Consider the following 11273-nt stretch of genomic DNA (forward strand, 5'->3'; position numbering starts at 1 on the left):
ATAGTCATTTTACAATGTTGGATCAACATTCATTCTTGATTTCAGAGTATTTCATTGTGTGACTATGGCACTATGTCACTATTTTTATCTGGGGATCCTGTTTTTATGAGAGGAATTTCAACCCACCCACTTCTTTCCTCTGCCTGGAACATGACTATGTTGGTGAAAAGTACATCTGAAGGCAGGAATCATTGGATTACAACCCATGGGTCAAATCTAATCTGCAGCCTGTTTTTGTAAATACAATTTTATTGGGACATGGCCATTCGCATTTGCTTATGTAATGCCTTGGTTGCTTTTGCACTATATTAGCAGAACCGAGCAGCTGTGACAATGATTGTATGGCCTGCAGGGCCTAAAATTCTTACTTCTTGGCCCTTTACAGAAGAAGTCTGTGGACCCAGGCAACAGGTTAGAAGGAATCTGGGTGCCTGAATGACCTCATGGAGCAGAGCAGCCTACCTGCCCTGGACCAGCTGTCGACCTCCGGAGTGTTGTGTGTGAGAGAGGTAAGCTTTGGTATGATTTGAGGCACTGTGTTTGAGATCTCTTTGTTATGGAAGCTTAGCCTGTAGTGTAACTAAAACATGCATTATTTATGCTCAATCATTGCTGAATCAGTGAATGCCGTGGCTTCAGAAGAACTCAGTCCTAGTCTTCTTCATCTTTACTACAACCAGCCATACGACCTTGGACCTTGAACCTCTTTTTCTTATCAAACCATATAAGCTTCAAAGAGGAGTAAAAAGGAAAGGTATCTGAGAAATTATTACCAGAAGAGGTCAGTTGTGTAATAACAAAAACCCCAGGCTCTTTAAATTCAGGAGGTTTTCACCTGGGGTTAACCAGTTAGCTTTTCTGCTTAATAGGTATATAGGTAAAAACCCAATGAAGGGGGAACCCTTTTCCTAAGAACAAGGGTGGTGAAGGTAGGGAAACACCCACTGAGCTGTCCAGGGTTCTGACCTTCAGTTCAGGGCTCTTTAATGTGAGCCCAGGGTTAAAGTGTCAGGTTGGGTCCTACCCTGAGCTCCAGGGCCCTAAGGGTAAACATTTTCCTGCTTCTCAACCTCCCACCTCCCCGCACTGAAGGTGTGATGCCTGCTAGGCTGACAGCCAGCAAAGGCTTCAAGGTGGTGGAGACTGCTCTGTGTTTCCAGGTCAGGGTGTTCTGTTCCTCGGGGTGGGCCATCCATTGTCAGCTGGTGCCAGGATACCTTCATTTTCACAAACATCACTTACACTCAGAAGCCCATTTAATCATTCATGCAGCTTGAACAGTAATTCTGCCAAGTCCCCAAGAGCAGCACATCCTCTTCTCTGCAGAGAAATTTCATAGAAAATGAAGTGAAATCCAAAGGTGGTGATATAAGGAAATGATAACACATAGGATAATGCAGCAGAGATATACGTACAAGGATGTTCACTGCAGTATTGTTGGAAAAGATGGTTTAAAAAATCTAAATGTCCAAGAATGGGGGAGGGTGAAATTATGGTACCAATGGAACCAATATTTCTTTTAGTGGCCAATTTTTATATTAAATCCAGAGAAGGGAAGCCTATAGTAGAATTAGTAAGGAAATTTTCTGAAAAGGTACATAAATTTAGTCCAAAATTTTTGGTGCTTAACCACTGACTCGATGCCTCCATTTGAATAGGGTGGTTGAGAAGATGGATAGGTACCCAAGGGAAGCCATCCTTACACTGAAATAAAATCATCTCAGTGATCAAATGCTTTTTCAACCAACCTAGATATTGCTGGAAGCACTTCAGGAACATTTGCAAAGTATTAGAAATTTGGGCAGAAACTGGCGTGAAACAATGGTACAAAAGTATGTACTTTCTCCAAGAAAGGACATTCTGCAGCCATCACTTTTATCTGGGCTGTAACACTGGAAACTTTCTATGTCATTGACCCTTATCTGCCATCCTCAATTATATGTCTTTGACCTCTTGCTCCTGGTTATAATATAACTAAATACCTTCTTCAGTCCCTGACTAAATCAAAGTCCAAGAGTAGAATAAAATCAAAGTCTATCAGCCTTTCATTTTACTCATATGAGGTACTTGAAGTTTAATCATTCTCCTACACAGCAATCTTTGAATAGCTTTGTCTTGAAGAAAGTTGCTCTATAATGTGTTTGAGAAATGTCTAACAACTTGGTAAATGAGCCTGGTGTGTTACTTTGTCTGAAACTTCTTGTTCTCACCTTCACAAGCAAGTAAGCAGTCTTTCAGGAGAACTAGGTGGCATACAGTTGACCCTACTGTTAAAGAAAACACTGGAGACAATTTAGTTAGGACCACTTAGTTAAAGTTTTATCACAATCCTGCTGTCAGGGGAAAGGCCTCTGGTAGTCCCAAGTTAGAAAAGCATTTTGGTGAGCGGTTAAATAATCGTTGTTGGACTAGATTTAAAACACAAACAATATTCAATTACAAAGTTATTACAACTCTTGACTGATGTCAGTTGGGTGGATGGGTGACTAAGTTTCTAGAACAAGTCTTAATCCTCTTAAATTTATCAGAAAATTTTAAAAGCATTTTTTTTTACCAAGAATTATAATTTCTTTCCAGAAGGAAATTGTGAATTAAATCATTCAAAAAGGAAAAAAAAGTTTTGTCCTGGATCAGATTTGGGACAATTTTTCTTTTGGACAACCCTTTCTCTGGGCTCAGATCATTTTTAAAGATCTGTCTGTGTCAAAAAAAAGGACTCCTGTTATGTTAATTAAATTTCTTGCCTAGTTGATCACTTTTCCTTTTTTTTTTTTAATTGGAGGCAAGTAGTCATACAAAAAAAAAATACACAACTATCATTGCCAGAAGTATTTGTAGCCATATTAATATTATTCTTTTCAACCAGCCTCCTATATTTGGGGGAATTTCAAAACAAATACTGTATGTTGTTTCAGTCTGTTGGTAACTATCGCATGTGGTTTATGAGCCTGAATTATGTCAGTGTTATTCTGTGTGTCATGTTTTAATTCAGGGGCGCAACAGGAGGCACCTATAAACGCATGAAGCCTCTTTGGCTGAATGGTGAACTGTTCACCATTCAGCCAAAATTAGTTCACTTATCAATGTGTTTGCTCTGAGGACGAAAACCAAGTATCATCTAACTCACCTCACCAGGTTTGGTGATCAGTTTCCACATCTCTTTTCCAGCTGCCTGAAGTTTGTCAATGTCGATGCCTAGAAGTACCTGTAGGGTTATGACTCTCTAAGCCATTTCCTTGAAGGGATTTGTAGCATCATTTCCACACATAAAATGCAGTGCTTGCGTCTTATCTCTGGGAAGGTTCAAACCTCATGAAAAGAAATTCATCTCTCAATATGACCCTCCTGGCTGGGCTTGGTTATACATTTGGTTTTCCCAATCATACTTTGGTGGGAAGGAGAACCAATTCTTATTGAATGTATGCAAATCACCTCCCTGGAAAGCAAGGGCCCTCCTGGCCTCCATTCTAGATAGCGCTGCAGAGAAGGTCAAGCTATGTGTCAGATTTTCAACAGAATCTACAGAGACTCTCTCAAGGGATCTATTGACAAATATGACTTGGCTATTTGCGGGTTGACTATTGTAGTTAGGATAAGGAAATTGTGAAAGGAAAATTTTATTTTGTTTAGCTTAACTCATTTTAAAATGAATACACTTTTTGGAGGCATCAACCTTAAATTCATCTGAGTATTTATTTGGGTTAAAATTTCTGTTTAAGATTTTCTACAGAGTCTTGTCCTCCTGGACAGGACATTCTATACATTCTGGGTCCTATGACAATGTGGGGCGCTCATTCTGAGGCATTTGACCACTGGCTTCTGAAAACTGGATGATCGGAAGTGCACAATACTATTTCTCTCATGAACCTTGAGGGCTCATCTGAAATAAGATACCAACTAAGGGGAAGGATTCACGAAGATAATAATCAGGGAGATTTAGGGTAATAGTACCTTTACATATTAGAGAGAGAGTTCCTTTCAGTTTGAACATTTAAAGCCTGCTAATTTGAGGGTTAGAGATGCAACAAAAAGGTCTTAAATCATATGCCTAGCAGAATACAGAACAGTAAAGAAAAATGCTAAAAACATTCAAGACAACACAATCCAAGTTCCATCACTAATTTCATTCAGCCCTATGTGGTGGATTCTCTGTAGGCAAATATTGGGTCAGCTATCCACATTCACAGATTTATCTGCTTCTAGATAAAGGAATTCCAGAAATTCTGAGATTTAAGTGCTCTGGTACAGTCTGCCAGGTAAGATCAACTCACATGAAAAGGCCAGAACTCATGAGTTAATGCCCTGAAGTATCTATAGATAAGATTGTTCCACACCATCATGCACTGCTGATGGGGATGTAAAGTGGGGCAGTAGCTTTGGAAAACACCTTGGCAGTTCTTCTAAAAGAGGAATGTGAATTTCCCATCTGATCCAGCAATTCCACTCCTAGGTCTGTATCCAAGAAAACTGAAAACATGTCCACACAAAAACTTGCACATAAATGTTTATAGCAGTATTATTCATAATAATTAACAAGTAGAAACAACTCAAATTTCCATCAACTGATGAATGAATAAGCAATGGAATATTAGTCAGCAATATAAAAAGCAATGAATTACTGATATATATAACACAGATCAACCTTTAAAACTATATAATGAAAGAAGCCAATCACAAAAGGCCACATCTTATATGATTCCATTTATATGACATGTCCAGAATAGACAAATCTACAGAAACAGAAAGTAAATCAGTGGTTGCCTAAGGGCAGTGGGGGTTGGGGAGGGGTAATGGCTAAAAGGAATGAGATTTATCTGAGAGGTAATGAGAATGTTCTAAAATTGGCTGAAGTAGTTGGTACCCAACTCTGTGAATATACTAAAAGCCACTGACTTATACATTTTAAATGGGTGAATTGAATAGTATGTGAATTATATCTCAATGAAACTGTTCAAAAATAACACGAGTATCTGATACAGCCCTTACCACCAAGACTGTAAGATCTTCCTTTGATATTTCTTGCAGAATCTGTGATCTCTGACTTACATGCAAAGGTATTTAGGCAAATATGAAGAGAGAGCAAACACCACCTGTTGATGACAAGATTAGTCAGCTCTGCTTTGATTTATTTATTACAATTGCAACTACACCAGAATGGAAGAAGGTGGAATTCCCCACTGGAGAGCAGGATGTAAGCAATGGGCCTCTCCATAACGTTAACATAAAGACTTAATTGATCATCACTCCCAAAGGGAAGGATATATTACAGACTGTGAACGTTTTAACAAATCTCCAGGTATGACACTCTGTCTTATGAAGTGTAAAGTGAGTACCACAATCACCTCCAACTGACAGAGTTACTATAATTCTAGGAGAAATCTTTTTAGAAGCAAATTTATTGACAATCTTTATGCATGAACAGAAATATATCTACTGCCCGACACAGGATATATGATAACATACCCACAGTGGCACTTCACCTGTGGAAACATACAGGGTAGTTTGCGCTTCTCCTTTTGATTCCACAGCTTTCCGCATGTTCTGAACCCAATAAATAGAGAAGGTTGCTATTAAGGTAATTGAAAACCGTGGAGTGTGTCAGTCACATGCAGTTATTTCTAGCATCCCTCTTCTTTGTGATGCCGCCTGAGGGTACAAGGTGAAGGAGTGAGGCTTGGATGCTGTCTAGCAGCTCTCTAGGAAACAGCAAAGACGGTTTGGGTATAAGATTCAGGCTAGCTATTTTATTACTAGCTATTTTTTTTCAGAGAAGAACAGCAGCGAAAAGGACTTTCAGATAAGAACCCAGGTGTCCAAGAACAAGAAATGGCCACGGCTTGAGCTGTTTTATTAACTGGAGTTTTGCGGTGCTTTGTAACACTGCAACAGAAGGTAACACAACAAACAGGAATTCCAGCTGCTCTAGAAGCGAGGAATCTTTTACAGTTCTGTTTGTTTGCTTACAGTCATGTGTGGATTTTATATTTCCGAAAGTCATGAAACTTAGTTAATAGACTCTTTTAATAGTATACATTTGGGAAGTTACAGCAAAAACCTTCTCACATCAATGCAAAAGTACACATTTATTTCACTACCTCACATCGAGAACAGACTGTGTATTAATGATCAGATACATGATCGATGTATAAAGCTGGATTTTTAGTACTTTAGTATACATAAACGTACCACTTATTTAATTAATTTTAATATATCTCAATACATATATATTTGAACATGCAGCCTGAATAGTGATAAGTACATTATTTAAAACTTTAAATTTTTCTTTAAAAATAAAATTAGCCTGATAAACATATTTTAAGACACTTTTTATTATGTTGGTTTTATTCTTGTAATTTGAATATGATGAAAAACATACATTCCATACAGACAAGAGTACATTAAAAACATACGTTTTAAGAGTTTCATTGAGATGTAATTGACACACCATACAATTCACTCATTTAAAATGTGCTCAGTTCAATGGCTCTTAGTAAATTCATAGAATTGTGTAACCATCAATGCAACCAATTTCAGAACGTTTTTACCAACCCTTAAAGAAACCTTGTGTCCCTTAGAGGCACCCTTCAATTCTCCCAGCACTCACCCCTGCCTACTTAGTATCTCTCTAGATTTGCCTGTTCTGGACATTCATATAAATGGAATCATACATTTATTTGGTCCTTTGTGGTCTTCTGTGACTGGTTGTAGAAAAGACTGTGGTCTTCACGTACTTGTATGCTTTCTGTCTCTATTCCTTTCAACTTCTTAAATTCTTTTCAGATAACCAAAAATCATTTCTTAATTACTTTAAATTAATATGTCTAAGCCCTTAAAGTTAGTGATCTTGGAATTACTATTTAAACTGACATGAAAAATCATTGATCACTGTTGGTATTAAATACACACCCTAACTTTTACTCAGGTTTTTCAAGCAGAGCAATTCTGTGCTTCCACATGATTTGCAACACTGACTGAATTTTACATACCACACCAGTTATTATAATTAAATTTAGTTAAGACCCTATGTTTATGTCTACATGGTTTTATATTTTTGGTGTAAAGAATGATTATTTATATAACCTGTAAGAGAAGCGTGAGGACTTTTTAAGAAAATTCCAATTAATTAGGCTTATCAGAATATAAATCCAAGCCTTGCAAGAGTTAAAGTGTTACATTGGTAATTTACTCATATTGTGATTAAATCAGAGCCTTTTAAAAAATTGAACTTGTCTTTTGGTGAATATGTGTACACTAGGAATAGAATTACTAGGTCACAGGATAGGCTTATAAGTTCAGCCTTAGTCGATACTGCCAAACTATTTTCTAGAATGGCTCCCGCACCGATAGTGTGTGAGAATTCCCGTTGTTCTACATCAGGGCCAACATTTGGTACTTTCTGTCTCCTCAGTTTTAGCCTTTCTGATAGTCATGTGTTTATATCTCACTGTGGCTTTGATTTTCATTTCCCTGATGACTAATATGCTTATACATTCTTTGAATATCCTTTTTTGTAGAGTGTCCAACTCTTTTTCTCATTGTGTTATCTACCTTTTTAAAACTGATCTCTGGGAATTCTTTATATACTGTGGATATGAGCCCTTTTCCAGATATACACAATAGCTTTCTCTTAAACCATGTTTAACAAAGCATATTTAACTTTGATTTACTATGATCAAAAGTATTAAGTGAAGTTGAAGTTTTATATAATTCTATTTGTTTATCAAGTATTGATACAACTTTTAATATGTTGGTTAAAAAGTCTTGTACAGAAAGATTTCTTAGAGCTAGCCTAATATCTACTTGGATATCTTTCATTCCCTATGTCATCTTAGTAACCAGGCACTTTCTATTAACTAAAATGCCATCGTTCTTTTCTGAACCCTTCTTTCTTCCTCTTTTTATTTTCCCAAGAGTTCCTGAGACTTGTATTCTAAATTTATGTAAATGATTACCAGTCTCTAGACAAGTAAAATTACGAGCTTCATTAAATGTAGGAGGCTTTACTATCTTGTCAATTTCCTTGTGTAGGTAGGCAAAGGTACTTTATAAAAAGAAATTACACTCCTTCCCTTTAATACTGCACAGCTCTTTTGCCTGGGGAGAAGGGGTTGAGAAACAAATTAAAGAATTTTTGATTTTATCTCTTTAAGCCTATTTTAATATTTACCTATCTTGATATTCACGATCAGCTGCAAAGAGAAACTTTCTTATCCTTTTGTCCTGTCCCTAGAAGTCCCTGCTTCTCATTCCTGTTAGTACCACGTCTAGCTTCCCTTCTTGGGACTCTGATATACTTCAGCTGTCATGTAACCTCGCCAGTGTCTCTCCTCAAGAACACCCAGTCCTGTGGGCCCATGCTGCCTCTGAAGTTCTCCCCGGGACGCAAAGTCATCTCAGGCTCCTGGTGGCGGAGTTTGTTGCATTTGTGTGTCATCTGTAAGAGCTGGGGCCGGTGTGGAGGTGGCTAGCATGTCCCGGTCTTTCCCCTGCGCGTGGTTTTGCAGACCCAATCCTACTTTACCGAGAGCTGAACAGATTAGGAAGTGACATCTATTGAGACCACAAAGGGGACTAACAACACAGACAGCCTAATGGGAGTCCGAAGCTCTGGAGCGTGTGTGATTGTCCGCCACGCTATGACGGGAAGTTAGTGCGCAGCGCCCCCTTGCAGACTTCTGCTGAAACCACAGGCAGTAGATGGCAGTAAGTGGAACTTCGCACTGAGGGGCTGCATCCCAAAAGGCATCACTGGGTTGCGTTCCTTGGTTCAGTTCCTGCTGCTGACGCGGGCCGGGTACCTGTGCGTGGCAAACCTTCCCCTGGTCACATGTGGCATTGCCTCCCAGGCCACACGCAGGAATTCTTGCGGACTCAGGCATCCCCCACCTTACCAACCAGAGCTCTGATGATTTTCCTCTCGTGCCCCTGCTCCGTTTTCCACAGGGCTCTGGCAACAGGCAGTTATAACAGGCTAATTACATACACACATTCTCTCTCTCCCCCCCCCCCCCCTCTCTATCTATCTGTGGCGGTTCTCCCCACTCCTCAGAAATCATACACACATAGGTTTAGTGTGGGAGGACGGGGAACAGAGGAGATGTTTCCTGCTTCTTTCCACTCCCAGATCTGCTCTCTCACCTCTTCCCCCCAGTTACAGAAGCCAGTCCCACATTCTAGATTTCGACAAAACATCTCCACTTATCACTTTAGTTTCAAAGCATTCAAGGCTGAAACATCATCATGGTCACCACTAAGCAGTTCTTCCTGTCTGTCAATGATACTGCTTTTGTCTTGTCACTCAAACTCAGAACCTGGAGTTATTTGGTTGATTCAAATGCACACATATTCCATTCGTCAAGGGAGAGAAATTGCTGGAAAATGGAACACCAGCCAAATTAGCATTATCTGGGTTCTATTATAGCCCAGTCTTCTTGGATGTGCATTCTGAATATCTTTTTTTTTTTTAATTAAAGTACAGTCAATTACAATGTGCCTATCTCTGGTGTATAGCACAATATTCCAGTCATGCATATACATGCATATATTCATTTTCATATTTTTTATTAAAGGTTATTACAAGATATTGAACATAGTTCCCTGGGTTATGCAAAAGAAACTTTTTTAAAAAATCTATTTTTATATATACTGGCTAACATTTGTAAATCTCAGACTCCCAAATTTATCCCCTCCCACCCTCTTTCCCTGGTAACCGCAAGATTGTTTACTGTATCTGCACGTCTGTTTCTGTTTTGTAGATGAGTTCATAGTGTCCCTTTTTTTTTTTTAGATATCACGTATAAGTGATATCATATGGTATTTTTCTTTCTCTTTCTGGCTTACTTCACTTAGAATGACAATCTCTATGTCCATCGATGTTGCTGCAAATGGCATTATTTTATTCTTTTTTGTGGCAGAGTAGTATTCCGTTGTGTAAATATACCACAACTTCTTTATCCAGTCATCTGTCGATGGACATTTAGGTGGCTTCCATGTCTTGACTATTGTATATAGTGCTGCTGAACATCTTAATTTATTACCTAGAACTCCTTGCCATTAGAGGCTGACATCTTCATCTTCTCTGTGTGCTTTATAGTAGCTCCAGCTGTGGATTTGTCTAGACTTGGAAATGGACACTCCCCCTCTCCCCCGACCACCCCAGATATCCCCGATTTACCACCAAGAGCTTCAGAAAGAGTTCCATTTTATCAACCTGGGAAAACTTCAGCCATTAAAATAATAACATGTTCAGTTTTTCAAAAAGAAGTTTGCTAAAAATCAAAAGACCATCCACTAGAAAATTAGATGTCAATGGTAGGAGGCAACTCTTCCGAGGAAAGAAAACAAATTGGCCTTGGCCTCTCAGACTGGGCATTCTCTATGTGTTCGGCAGAGGGCTCTGTGAGCGACTCCAGGCAGCTCTGTGGGGTGGGGCTAGGGGCGGGGCTACAGCTGTGAAGAATTTGGGCTGCTGAAAATTAATTGTAGCATAACGCAGGCTAACTCAAGGAGAGAAATGACATAAACACAAATATAAAGAGTCACACTTTATAGACCAGCCAGATTCTAAGGAAAAATCCCAAACGACTATTTGGGTTGTATTTATAGGTCATGTTGTATGGGAAAAGACTTTTAAAAATATTAGAATCATATTCCACTTACCCTAAGAGAGGACACTAGAAGAGAACTTGATTGGAGGAATAGAAAGTTGAGATCCCATTTCGCTCCCCTTCTCATATATATGATCAGATGAGCAGAATCACTGGAAATACACCTCCCTTCCTCTTTGCCTCTCTTTTATTCAACACACGGGCGAATTTGTCAATGTCTATGTACACACTAGACAACTCCCCTCAGTAATTCCAAACTGTGTGAGAAGCAGAGCATTAAAAGAGCACATAGAGAAAGACATTAAATCCAAGCAGGCAAGAGCTCAAAGCTTCAGGGAGGACTCTGAACTTAGCATTAAAGAACAGATAGCACTTACAGAGGAAGAGAGGTGGGGAGCGCAGTGTAGGAAGAGCAGCATAAGTAAGGGCATGGAAGCAGGGATGTGCAGAGCTCATGATTTGGGGGAAAGGACTGGTCCAGAGTCACTGAGCCAAAGACTGTGTGATGCGGAAAGGTGGTGAGAGTAAGACTAGAAAGGAATCTGCTGTCCGTAATTCTACAACCAGGATGTGTGACCATACTCAAGGAGAAGGCCATTGCACGGGCCTCAGGAATACAGAACCTAAGCACTAAAGGTCTTTAGAGGTCTTCTGAGGACAGCTTTC

This window comes from Camelus bactrianus, chromosome 6 (genome assembly GCF_048773025.1).
Source record: "Camelus bactrianus isolate YW-2024 breed Bactrian camel chromosome 6, ASM4877302v1, whole genome shotgun sequence".
NCBI classification, from domain to species: Eukaryota; Metazoa; Chordata; class Mammalia; order Artiodactyla; family Camelidae; genus Camelus; species Camelus bactrianus.